Source organism: Megachile rotundata, chromosome 10 (assembly GCF_050947335.1).
Source record: "Megachile rotundata isolate GNS110a chromosome 10, iyMegRotu1, whole genome shotgun sequence".
Lineage (NCBI taxonomy): Eukaryota > Metazoa > Arthropoda > Insecta > Hymenoptera > Megachilidae > Megachile > Megachile rotundata.
Genome location: NC_134992.1, coordinates 151,897 through 166,591, shown reverse-complemented (window position 1 = coordinate 166,591; position 14,695 = coordinate 151,897).

Here is a 14,695-nt window from a genome sequence, read left to right as displayed (position 1 = left end):
GTGTGATTGTGATTGTGATTGTGTGATTGTGATTGTGTGATTGTGATTGTGTGATTGTGTGATTGTGATTGTGTGATTGTGATTGTGTGATTGTGATTGTGTGATTGTGATTGTGTGATTGTGATTGTGTGATTGTGATTGTGTGATTGTGTGATTGTGTGATTGCGTGATTGCGTGATTGCGTGATTGCGTGATTGTGTGATTGTGTGATTGTGTGATTGTGTGGTTGTGTGATTGTGTGATTATGTGATATTGTGTGATTGTGATTGTGTGATTGTGATTGTGTGATTGTGATTGTGTGATTGTGATTGTGTGATTGTGGTTGTGTGATTGTGATTGTGTGATTGTGATTGTGATTGTGTGATTGTGATTGTGTGATTGTGATTGTGTGATTGTGATTGTGTGATTGTGTGATTGTGTGATTGTGTGATTGTGATTGTGATTGTGTGATTGTGATTGTGTGATTGTGATTGTGTGATTGTGATTGTGTGATTGTGATTGTGTGATTGTGATTGTGTGATTGCGATTGTGTGATTGCGATTGTGTGATTGTGATTGTATGATTGTGATTGTGATTGAGTGATTGTGATTGTGTGATTGCGATTGTGTGATTGTGATTGTTTGATTGTGATTGTGTGATTGTGATTGTGTGATTGCGATTGTGTGATTGCAATTGTGTGATTGCAATTGTGTGATTGTGTGATTCGGATTGTGTGATTGTGATTGTGAGATTGTGATTGTGTGATTGTGATTGTGAGATTGTGATTGTGTGATTGTGATTGTGTGATTGTGTGATTGTGTGATTGTGTGATTGTGTGATTGTGTGCTTGTATGATTGTGTGATTGTGTGATTGTGTGATTGTGTGATTGTGTGATTGTGTGATTGTGTGATTGTGTGATTGTGTGATTGTGTGATTGTGTGATTGTGTGATTGTGTGATTGTGTGATTGTGTGATTGTGTGATTGTGATTGTGTGATTGTGATTGTGTGATAGTGATTGTGTGATTGTGGTTGTGTGGTTGTGGTTGTGTGATTGTGGTTGTGTGATTGTGGTTGTGTGATGGTGGTTGTGTGATCGTGGTTGTGTGATCGTGGTTGTGTGATCGTGGTTGTGGGATTGTGGTTGTGTGATTGTGGTTGTGTGATTGTGGTTGTGTGATTGCGGTTGTGTGATTGCGGTTGTGTGATTGCGATTGTGTGATTGCGATTGTGTGATTGCGATTGTGTGATTGCAATTGTGTGATTCTGTGATTCTGATTGTGTGATTGTGATTGTGAGATTGTGATTGTGTGATTGTGATTGTGTAATTGGGATTGTGTGACTGGGATTGTGTGATTGAGAGTGTGTGATTGTGATTTTGTGATTGTGATTGTGTGATTGTGATTGTGTGATTGTGTGATTGTGTGATTGTGTGATTGTTTGATTGTGTGATTGTGTGACTGTGTGATTGTGTGATTGTTTGATTGTGTGATTGTGTGATTGTGTGATTGTGTGATTGTGTGGTTGTGTGATTGTGTGATTGTGTGATTGTGTGATTCTGATTGTGTGATTGTGATTGTGTGATTGTGATTGTGCGACTGTGGTTGTGTGACTGCGATTGTGTGACTGCGATAGTGTGATTGCGATTGTGTGATTGCAATTGTGTGATTGCGTGACTGTGATTGCGCGACTGCCATTGTGCAACTGTGATTGTGCGACTGCTTTTGTGTGGTTGCGATTGTGTGATTGCAATTGTGTGATTGTGTGATTGAGATTGTGTGATTGTGATTGTGTGATTGTGTGATTGTGTGATTGTGATTGTTTGATTGTGATTGTGTGATTGTGATTGTGTGATTGTGATTGTGTGATTGTGATTGTGTGATTGTGATTGTGTGATTGTGATTGTGTGATTGTGATTGTGTGATTGCGATTGTGTGATTGTGGTTGTGTGGTTGTGGTTGTGTGATTGTGGTTGTGTGATTGTGGTTGTGTGATGGTGGTTGTGTGATCGTGGTTGTGTGATCGTGGTTGTGTGATCGTGGTTGTGGGATTGTGGTTGTGTGATTGTGGTTGTGTGATTGTGGTTGTGTGATTGCGGTTGTGTGATTGCGGTTGTGTGATTGCGATTGTGTGATTGCGATTCTGTGATTGCGATTGTGTGATTGCAATTGTGTGATTCTGTGATTCTGATTGTGTGATTGTGATTGTGAGATTGTGATTGTGTGATTGTGATTGTGTAATTGGGATTGTGTGACTGGGATTGTGTGATTGATAGTGTGTGATTGTGATTTTGTGATTGTGATTGTGTGATTGTGATTGTGTGATTGCGATTGTGTGATTGCGATTGTGTGATTGTGATTGTATGATTGTGATTGTGATTGAGTGATTGTGATTGTGTGATTGTGATTGTGTGATTGTGATTGTTTGATTGTGATTGTGTGATTGTGATTGTGTGATTGTGATTGTGTGATTGTGATTGTGTGATTGTGATTGTGTGATTGTGATTGCGTGATTGTGATTGCGTGATTGTGATTGTGTGATTGTGATTGTGTGATTGTGATTGTGTGATTGTGATTGTGTGATTGTGATTGTGTGATTGCGATTGTGTGATTGCGATTGTGTGATTGTGATTGTGTGATTGTGTGATTGTGTGATTGCGTGATTGCGTGATTGCGTGATTGCGTGATTGCGTGATTGTGTGACTGTGTGATTGTGTGTTTGTGTGATTGTGTGGTTGTGTGATTGTGTGGTTGTGTGATTGTGTGATTGTGTGATTGTGTGATTGTGTGATTGTGTGACCGTGATTGTGTGATTGTGATTGTGTGATTGTGATTGTGTGATTGTGATTGTGTGATTGTGGTTGTGTGATTGTGGTTGTGTGATTGTGGTTGTGTGATGGTGGTTGTGTGATCGTGGTTGTGTGATCGTGGTTGTGTGATCGTGGTTGTGGGATTGTGGTTGTGTGATTGTGGTTGTGTGATTGCGGTTGTGTGATTGCGGTTGTGTGATTGCGATTGTGTGATTGCGATTGTGTGATTGCGATTGTGTGATTGCAATTGTGTGATTCTGTGATTCTGATTGTGTGATTGTGATTGTGAGATTGTGATTGTGTGATTGTGATTGTGTAATTGGGATTGTGTGACTGGGATTGTGTGATTGAGAGTGTGTGATTGTGATTTTGTGATTGTGATTGTGTGATTGTGATTGTGTGATTGTGTGATTGTGTGATTGTGTGATTGTTTGATTGTGTGATTGTGTGACTGTGTGATTGTGTGATTGTTTGATTGTGTGATTGTGTGATTGTGTGATTGTGTGATTGTGTGGTTGTGTGATTGTGTGATTGTGTGATTGTGTGATTGTGATTGTGTGATTGTGATTGTGTGATTGTGATTGTGCGACTGTGGTTGTGTGATCGTGGTTGTGTGATTGCGGTTGTGTGATTGTGGTTGTGTGATTGTGGTTGTGTGATTGCGATTGTGTGATTGCAATTGTGTGATTCTGTGATTCTGATTGTGTGATTGTGATTGTGAGATTGTGAGATTGTGATTGTGTGATTGTGATTGTGAGATTGTGATTGTGTGATTGTGATTGTGTAATTGGGATTGTGTGACTGGGATTGTGTGATTGAGAGTGTGTGATTGTGATTTTGTGATTGTGATTGTGTGATTGTGATTGTGTGATTGTGTGATTGTGTGATTGTGTGATTGTGTGATTGTGTGATTGTGTGATTGTGTGATTGTGTGATTGTGTGATTGTGTGATTGTGTGATTGTGTGATTGTGTGATTGTGTGATTGTGTGATTGTGTGATTGTGTGATTGTATGATTGTGTGATTGTGTGATTGTGTGATTGTGTGATTGTGTGATTGTGTGATTGTGTGATTGTGTGATTGTGTGATTGTGTGATTGTGTGATTGTGTGATTGTGATTGTGTGATTGTGGTTGTGTGATTGTGATTGTGTGATTGTGATTGTGTGATTGTGGTTGTGTGATTGTGGTTGTGTGATTGTGGTTGTGTGATTGTGGTTGTGTGATGGTGGTTGTGTGATCGTGGTTGTGTGATCGTGGTTGTGGGATTGTGGTTGTGTGATAGTGGTTGTGTGATTGTGGTTGTGTGATTGCGGTTGTGTGATTGCGGTTGTGTGATTGCGATTGTGTGATTGCGCTTGTGTGATTGCGATTGTGTGATTGCAATTGTGTGATTCTGTGATTCTGATTGTGTGATTGTGATTGTGAGATTGTGATTGTGTGATTGTGATTGTGTAATTGGGATTGTGTGACTGGGATTGTGTGATTGAGAGTGTGTGATTGTGATTTTGTGATTGTGATTGTGTGATTGTGATTGTGTGATTGTGTGATTGTGTGATTGTGTGATTGTGTGATTGTTTGATTGTGTGATTGTGTGATTGTGTGATTGTGTGATTGTTTGATTGTGTGATTGTGTGATTGTGTGATTGTGTGATTGTGTGGTTGTGTGATTGTGTGATTGTGTGATTGTGTGATTGTGATTGTGTGATTGTGATTGTGTGATTGTGATTGTGCGACTGTGATTGTGTGACTGCGATTGTGTGACTGCGATAGTGTGATTGCGATTGAGTGATTGCAATTGTGTGATTGCGTGACTGTGATTGCGTGACTGTGATTGCGCGACTGCGATTGTGCAACTGTGATTGTGCGACTGCTTTTGTGTGGTTGCGATTGTGTGATTGCTATTGTGTGATTGCGTGACTGTGATTGCGCGACTGCGATTGTGCAACTGTGATTGTGCGACTGCTTTTGTGTGGTTGCGATTGTGTGATTGCAATTGTGTGATTGTGTGATTGAGATTGTGTGATTGTGATTGTGTGATTGTGTGATTGTGATTGTGATTGTGTGATTGTGTGATTGTGTGATTGTGTGATTGTGTGATTGTGTGATTGTTTGATTGTGTGATTGTGTGATTGTGTGATTGTGCGATTGTGTGATTGTGTGATTGTGTGATTGTGTGATTGTGTGATTGTGTGATTGTGTGATTGTGTGATTGTGTGGTTGTGTGATTGTGTGATTATGTGATATTGTGTGATTGTGATTGTGTGATTGTGATTGTGTGATTGTGATTGTGTGATTGTGATTGAGTGATTGTGATTGTGTGATTGTGATTGTGTGATTGTGGTTGTGTGATTGTGATTGTGTGATTGTGATTGTGATTGTGTGATTGTGATTGTGTGATTGTGATTGTGTGATTGTGTGATTGTGTGATTGTGATTGTGTGATTGTGATTGTGATTGTGTGATTGTGATAGTGTGATTGCGATTGTGTGATTGCGATTGTGTGATTGTGATTGTATGATTGTGATTGTGATTGAGTGATTGTGATTGTGTGATTGTGATTGTGTGATTGTGATTGTTTGATTGTGATTGTGTGATTGTGATTGTGTGATTGTGATTGTGTGATTGTGATTGTGTGATTGTGATTGTGTGATTGTGATTGTGTGATTGTGATTGTGTGATTGTGATTGTGTGATTGTGATTGTGTGATTGTGATTGTGTGATTGTGATTGTGTGATTGTGATTGTGTGATTGTGGTTGTGTGATTGTGATTGTGTGATTGTGATTGTGATTGTGTGATTGTGATTGTGTGATTGTGATTGTGTGATTGTGTGATTGTGTGATTGTGATTGTGTGATTGTGATTGTGTGATTGTGATTGTGATTGTGTGATTGTGATAGTGTGATTGCGATTGTGTGATTGCGATTGTGTGATTGTGATTGTATGATTGTGATTGTGATTGAGTGATTGTGATTGTGTGATTGTGATTGTGTGATTGTGATTGTGTGATTGTGATTGTGTGATTGTGATTGTTTGATTGTGATTGTGTGATTGTGATTGTGTGATTGTGATTGTGTGATTGTGATTGTGTGATTGTGATTGTGTGATTGTGATTGTGTGATTGTGATTGTGTGATTGTGATTGTGTGATTGTGATTGTGTGATTGTGATTGTGTGATTGTGATTGTGTGATTGTGATTGTGTGGTTGTGATTGTGTGATTGTGATTGTGTGATTGTGATTGTGTGATTGTGATTGTGTGATTGTGATTGTGTGATTGTGATTGTGTGATTGTGATTGTGTGATTGTGATTGTGATTGTGATTGTGTGATTGTGATTGTGTGATTGTGATTGTGTGATTGTGATTGTGTGATTGTGATTGTGTGATTGTGATTGTGTGATTGTGTGATTGTGTGATTGCGTGATTGCGTGATTGCGTGATTGCGTGATTGCGTGATTGTGTGACTGTGTGATTGTGTGTTTGTGTGATTGTGTGGTTGTGTGATTGTGTGATTGTGTGATTGTGTGATTGTGTGACCGTGATTGTGTGACTGTGGTTGTGTGATCGTGGTTGTGTGATTGCGGTTGTGTGATTGCGATTGTGTGATTGCGATTGTGTGATTGCAATTGTGTGATTGCAATTGTGTGATTGTGAGATTCTGATTGTGTGATTGTGATTGTGAGATTGTGATTGTGTGATTGTGATTGTGAGATTGTGATTGTGTAATTGGGATTGTGTGACTGGGATTGTGTGATTGAGAGTGTGTGATTGTGATTTTGTGATTGTGATTGTGTGATTGTGATTGTGTGATTGTGTGATTGTGTGATTGTGTGATTGTGTGCTTGTGTGATTGTGTGATTGTGTGATTGTGTGATTGTGTGATTGTGTGATTGTGTGATTGTGTGATTGTGTGATTGTGTGATTGTGTGATTGTGTGATTGTGTGATTGTGTGATTGTGTGATTGTGTGATTGTGTGATTGTGTGATTGTGTGATTGTGTGATTGTGTGATTGTGTGATTGTGTGATTGTGTGATTGTGTGATTGTGTGATTGTGTGATTGTGTGATTGTGTGATTGTGTGATTGTGTGATTGTGTGATTGTGTGATTGTGTGATTGTGATTGTGTGATTGTGATTGTGTGATTGTGGTTGTGTGGTTGTGGTTGTGTGATTGTGGTTGTGTGATTGTGGTTGTGTGATTGTGGTTGTGTGATGGTGGTTGTGTGATCGTGGTTGTGTGATCGTGGTTGTGTGATCGTGGTTGTGGGATTGTGGTTGTGTGATTGTGGTTGTGTGATTGCGGTTGTGTGATTGCGGTTGTGTGATTGCGATTGTGTGATTGCGATTATGTGATTGCAATTGTGTGATTCTGTGATTCTGATTGTGTGATTGTGATTGTGAGATTGTGATTGTGTGATTGTGATTGTGTAATTGGGATTGTGTGACTGGGATTGTGTGATTGAGAGTGTGTGATTGTGATTTTGTGATTGTGATTGTGTGATTGTGATTGTGCGATTGTGTGATTGTGTGATTGTGTGATAGTGTGATTGTTTGATTGTGTGATTGTGTGACTGTGCGATTGTGTGATTGTTTGATTGTGTGATTGTGTGATTGTGTGATTGTGTGATTGTGTGGTTGTGTGATTGTGTGATTGTGTGATTGTGTGATTGTGATTGTGTGATCGTGATTGTGTGATTGTGATTGTGCGACTGTGGTTGTGTGACTGCGATTGTGTGACTGCGATAGTGTGATTGCGATTGTGTGATTGCAATTGTGTGATTGCGTGACTGTGATTGCGCGACTGCCATTGTGCAACTGTGATTGTGCGACTGCTTTTGTGTGGTTGCGATTGTGTGATTGCAATTGTGTGATTGTGTGATTGAGATTGTGTGATTGTGAATGTGTGATTGTGTAATTGTGTGATTGCGGTTGTGTGATTGCGATTGTGATTGTGTGATTGTGATTGTGTGATTGTGATTGTGTGATTGTGTGATTGTGTGATTGTGATTGTGTGATTGTGATTGTGTGATTGTGATTGTGTGATTGTGATTGTGTGATTGCGATTGTGTGATTGCGATTGTGTGAATGTGATTGTATGATTGTGATTGTGATTGAGTGATTGTGATTGTGTGATTGTGATTGTGGGATTGTGATTGTTTGATTGTGATTGTGTGATTGTGATTGTGTGATTGTGATTGTGTGATTGTGATTGTGTGATTGTGATTGTGTGATTGTGATTGTGTGATTGTGATTGTGTGATTGTGATTGTGTGATTGTGATTGTGTGATTGTGATTGTGTGATTGTGATTGTGATTGTGTGACTGTGATTGTGTGATTGTGATTGTGTGATTGTGATTGTGTGATTGTGATTGTGTGATTGTGATTGTGTGATTGTGATTGTGTGATTGTGTGATTGTGTGATTGCGTGATTGCATGATTGCGTGATTGCGTGATTGCGTGATTGTGTGACTGTGTGATTGTGTGTTTGTGTGATTGTGTGGTTGTGTGATTGTGTGGTTGTGTGATTGTGTGATTGTGTGATTGTGTGATTGTGTGATTGTGTGATTGTGTGACTGTGATTGTGTGACTGTGGTTGTGTGATCGTGGTTGTGTGATTGCGGTTGTGTGATTGCGATTGTGTGATTGCGATTGTGTGATTGCAATTGTGTGATTGCAATTGTGTGATTGTGTGATTCTGATTGTGTGATTGTGATTGTGAGATTGTGATTGTGTGATTGTGATTGTGAGATTGTGATTGTGTGATTGTGATTGTGTAATTGGGATTGTGTGACTGGGATTGTGTGATTGAGAGTGTGTGATTGTGATTTTGTGATTGTGATTGTGTGATTGTGATTGTGTGATTGTGTGATTGTGTGATTGTGTGATTGTGTGATTGTGTGATTGTGTGCTTGTGTGATTGTGTGATTGTGTGATTGTGTGATTGTGTGATTGTGTGATTGTGTGATTGTGTGATTGTGTGATTGTGTGATTGTGTGATTGTGTGATTGTGTGATTGTGTGATTGTGTGATTGTGTGATTGTGTGATTGTGTGATTGTGTGATTGTGTGATTGTGTGATTGTGTGATTGTGTGATTGTGTGATTGTGTGATTGTGTGATTGTGTGATTGTGTGATTGTGTGATTGTGTGATTGTGTGATTGTGTGATTGTGTGATTGTGTGATTGTGTGATTGTGTGATTGTGTGATTGTGTGATTGTGTGATTGTGTGATTGTGTGATTGTGATTGTGTGATTGTGGTTGTGTGGTTGTGGTTGTGTGATTGTGGTTGTGTGATTGTGGTTGTGTGATGGTGGTTGTGTGATCGTGGTTGTGGGATTGTGGTTGTGTGATTGTGGTTGTGTGATTGTGGTTGTGTGATTGCGGTTGTGTGATTGCGGTTGTGTGATTGCGATTGTGTGATTGCGATTGTGTGATTGCGATTGTGTGATTGCAATTGTGTGATTCTGTGATTCTGATTGTGTGATTGTGATTGTGAGATTGTGATTGTGTGATTGTGATTGTGTAATTGGGATTGTGTGACTGGGATTGTGTGATTGAGAGTGTGTGATTGTGATTTTGTGATTGTGATTGTGTGATTGTGATTGTGTGATTGTGTGATTGTGTGATTGTGTGATTGTGTGATTGTTTGATTGTGTGATTGTGTGACTGTGTGATTGTGTGATTGTTTGATTGTGTGATTGTGTGATTGTGTGATTGTGTGATTGTGGTTGTGTGATTGTGATTGTGTGATTGTGATTGTGTGATTGTGATTGTGTGATTGTGATTGTGTGATTGTGATTGAGTGATTGCGATTGAGTGATTGCGATTGAGTGATTGCGATTGTGTGACTGCGATTGTGTGAGTGCGATTGTGTGATTGCGATTGTGTGATTGCAATTGTGTGATTGCGATTGTGTGATTGCGATTGTGTGATTGCGATTGTGTGATTGCGATTGTGTGATTGCGATTGTGTGATTGCGATTGTGTGATTGCGATTGTGTGATTGCGATTGTGTGATTGCGATTGTGTGATTGCGATTGTGTGATTGCGATTGTGTGATTGCGATTGTGTGATTGCGATTGTGTGATTGCGATTGTGTGATTGCGATTGTGTGATTGTGATTGTATGATTGTGATTGTGATTGAGTGATTGTGATTGTGTGATTGTGATTGTGTGATTGTGATTGTGTGATTGTGTGATTGTGTGTTTGTGTGATTGTGTGACTGTGTGATATTGTGTGATTGTGATTGTGTGATTGTGATTGTGTGATTGTGATTGTGTGATTGTGATTGTGTGATTGTGATTGTGTGATTGTGATTGTGTGATTGTGATTGTGTGATTGTGATTGTGTGATTGTGATTGTGTGATTGTGGTTGTGTGATTGTGATTGTGTGATTGTGATTGTGATTGTGTCATTGTGATTGTGTGATTGTGATTGTGTGATTGTGTGATTGTGTGATTGTGATTGTGTGATTGTGATTGTGTGATTGTGATTGTGATTGTGTGATTGTGATAGTGTGATTGCGATTGTGTGATTGCGATTGTGTGATTGCGATTGTGTGATTGTGATTGTATGATTGTGATTGTGATTGAGTGATTGTGATTGTGTGATTGTGATTGTTTGATTGTGATTGTGTGATTGTGATTGTGTGATTGTGATTGTGTGATTGTGATTGTGTGATTGTGATTGTGTGATTGTGATTGTGTGATTGTGATTGTGTGATTGTGATTGTGTGATTGTGATTGTGTGATTGTGATTGTGTGATTGTGATTGTGTGATTGTGATTGTGTGATTGTGATTGTGTGATTGTGATTGTGTGATTGTGATTGTGTGATTGTGATTGTGTGATTGTGATTGTGTGATTGTGATTGTGTGATTGTGATTGTGTGATTGTGATTGTGTGATTGTGATTGTGTGATTGTGATTGTGTGATTGTGATTGTGTGATTGTGTGATTGTGTGATTGCGTGATTGCGTGATTGCGTGATTGCGTGATTGTGTGACTGTGTGATTGTGTGTTTGTGTGATTGTGTGGTTGTGTGATTGTGTGGTTGTGTGATTGTGTGATTGTGTGATTGTGTGATTGTGTGATTGTGTGATTGTGTGACTGTGATTGTGTGACTGTGGTTGTGTGATCGTGGTTGTGTGATTGCGGTTGTGTGATTGTGGTTGTGTGATTGTGGTTGTGTGATTGCGATTGTGTGATTGCAATTGTGTGATTCTGTGATTCTGATTGTGTGATTGTGATTGTGAGATTGTGATTGTGTGATTGTGATTGTGAGATTGTGATTGTGTGATTGTGATTGTGTAATTGGGATTGTGTGACTGGGATTGTGTGATTGAGAGTGTGTGATTGTGATTTTGTGATTGTGATTGTGTGATTGTGATTGTGTGATTGTGTGATTGTGTGATTGTGTGATTGTGTGATTGTGTGATTGTGTGATTGTGTGATTGTGTGATTGTGTGATTGTGTGATTGTGTGATTGTGTGATTGTGCGATTGTGCGATTGTGTGATTGTGTGATTGTGTGATTGTGTGATTGTGTGATTGTGTGATTGTGTGATTGTGTGATTGTGTGATTGTGTGATTGTGTGTTTGTGTGATTGTGTGGTTGTGTGATTGTGTGGTTGTGTGATTGTGTGATTGTGTGATTGTGTGATTGTGTGATTGTGTGATTGTGTGATTGTGTGACTGTGATTGTGTGACTGTGGTTGTGTGATCGTGGTTGTGTGATTGCGGTTATGTGATTGTGGTTGTGTGATTGTGGTTGTGTGATTGCGATTGTGTGATTGCAATTGTGTGATTCTGTGATTCTGATTGTGTGATTGTGATTGTGAGATTGTGATTGTGTGATTGTGATTGTGAGATTGTGATTGTGTGATTGTGATTGTGTAATTGGGATTGTGTGACTGGGATTGTGTGATTGAGAGTGTGTGATTGTGATTTTGTGATTGTGATTGTGTGATTGTGATTGTGTGATTGTGTGATTGTGTGATTGTGTGATTGTGTGATTGTGTGATTGTGTGATTGTGTGATTGTGTGATTGTGTGATTGTGTGATTGTGTGATTGTGTGATTGTGTGATTGTGTGATTGTGTGATTGTGTGATTGTGTGATTGTGATTGTGTGATTGTGTGATTGTGTGATTGTGTGATTGTGTGATTGTGTGATTGTGTGATTGTGTGATTGTGTGATTGTGTGATTGTGTGATTGTGATTGTGTGATTGTGGTTGTGTGATTGTGATTGTGTGATTGTGATTGTGTGATTGTGGTTGTGTGATTGTGGTTGTGTGATTGTGGTTGTGTGATTGTGGTTGTGTGATGGTGGTTGTGTGATCGTGGTTGTGTGATCGTGGTTGTGGGATTGTGGTTGTGTGATAGTGGTTGTGTGATTGTGGTTGTGTGATTGCGGTTGTGTGATTGCGGTTGTGTGATTGCGATTGTGTGATTGCGCTTGTGTGATTGCGATTGTGTGATTGCAATTGTGTGATTCTCTGATTCTGATTGTGTGATTGTGATTGTGAGATTGTGATTGTGTGATTGTGATTGTGTAATTGGGATTGTGTGACTGGGATTGTGTGATTGAGAGTGTGTGATTGTGATTTTGTGATTGTGATTGTGTGATTGTGATTGTGTGATTGTGTGATTGTGTGATTGTGTGATTGTGTGATTGTGTGATTGTGTGATTGTTTGATTGTGTGATTGTGTGATTGTGTGATTGTGTGATTGTTTGATTGTGTGATTGTGTGATTGTGTGATTGTGTGATTGTGTGGTTGTGTGATTGTGTGATTGTGTGATTGTGTGATTGTGATTGTGTGATTGTGATTGTGTGATTGTGATTGTGCGACTGTGATTGTGTGACTGCGATTGTGTGACTGCGATAGTGTGATTGCGATTGAGTGATTGCAATTGTGTGATTGCGTGACTGTGATTGCGTGACTGTGATTGCGCGACTGCGATTGTGCAACTGTGATTGTGCGACTGCTTTTGTGTGGTTGCGATTGTGTGATTGCTATTGTGTGATTGCGTGACTGTGATTGCGCGACTGCGATTGTGCAACTGTGATTGTGCGACTGCTTTTGTGTGGTTGCGATTGTGTGATTGCAATTGTGTGATTGTGTGATTGAGATTGTGTGATTGTGATTGTGTGATTGTGTGATTGTGATTGTGATTGTGTGATTGTGTGATTGTGTGATTGTGTGATTTTGTGATTGTGTGATTGTTTGATTGTGTGATTGTGTGATTGTGTGATTGTGCGATTGTGTGATTGTGTGATTGTGTGATTGTGTGATTGTGTGATTGTGTGATTGTGTGATTGTGTGGTTGTGTGATTGTGTGATTATGTGATATTGTGTGATTGTGATTGTGTGATTGTGATTGTGTGATTGTGATTGTGTGATTGTGATTGTGTGATTGTGGTTGTGTGATTGTGATTGTGTGATTGTGATTGTGATTGTGTGATTGTGATTGTGTGATTGTGATTGTGTGATTGTGTGATTGTGTGATTGTGATTGTGTGATTGTGATTGTGATTGTGTGATTGTGATAGTGTGATTGCGATTGTGTGATTGCGATTGTGTGATTGTGATTGTATGATTGTGATTGTGATTGAGTGATTGTGATTGTGTGATTGTGATTGTGTGATTGTGATTGTTTGATTGTGATTGTGTGATTGTGATTGTGTGATTGTGATTGTGTGATTGTGATTGTGTGATTGTGATTGTGTGATTGTGATTGTGTGATTGTGATTGTGTGATTGTGATTGTGTGATTGTGATTGTGTGATTGTGATTGTGTGATTGTGATTGTGTGATTGTGATTGTGTGATTGTGATTGTGTGATTGTGGTTGTGTGATTGTGATTGTGTGATTGTGATTGTGATTGTGTGATTGTGATTGTGTGATTGTGATTGTGTGATTGTGTGATTGTGTGATTGTGATTGTGTGATTGTGATTGTGATTGTGTGATTGTGATAGTGTGATTGCGATTGTGTGATTGCGATTGTGTGATTGTGATTGTATGATTGTGATTGTGATTGAGTGATTGTCATTGTGTGATTGTGATTGTGTGATTGTGATTGTTTGATTGTGATTGTGTGATTGTGATTGTGTGATTGTGATTGTGTGATTGTGATTGTGTGATTGTGATTGTGATTGTGATTGTGTGATTGTGATTGTGTGATTGTGATTGTGTGATTGTGATTGTGTGATTGTGATTGTGTGATTGTGATTGTGTGATTGTGATTGTGTGATTGTGTGATTGTGTGATTGCGTGATTGCGTGATTGCGTGATTGCGTGATTGCGTGATTGTGTGACTGTGTGATTGTGTGTTTGTGTGATTGTGTGATTGTGTGATTGTGTGGTTGTGTGATTGTGTGATTGTGTGATTGTGTGATTGTGTGATTGTGTGATTGTGTGACCGTGATTGTGTGACTGTGGTTGTGTGATCGTGGTTGTGTGATTGCGGTTGTGTGATTGCGATTGTGTGATTGCGATTGTGTGATTGCAATTGTGTGATTGCAATTGTGTGATTGTGAGATTCTGATTGTGTGATTGTGATTGTGAGATTGTGATTGTGTGATTGTGATTGTGAGATTGTGATTGTGTAATTGGGATTGTGTGACTGGGATTGTGTGATTGAGAGTGTGTGATTGTGATTTTGTGATTGTGATTGTGTGATTGTGATTGTGTGATTGTGTGATTGTGTGATTGTGTGATTGTGTGCTTGTGTGATTGTGTGATTGTGTGATTGTGTGATTGTGTGATTGTGTGATTGTGTGATTGTGTGATTGTGTGATTGTGTGATTGTGTGATTGTGTGATTGTGTGATTGTGTGATTGTGTGATTGTGTGATTGTGTGATTGTGTGATTGTGTGATTGTGTGATTGTGTGATTGTGTGATTGTGTGATTGTGTGAT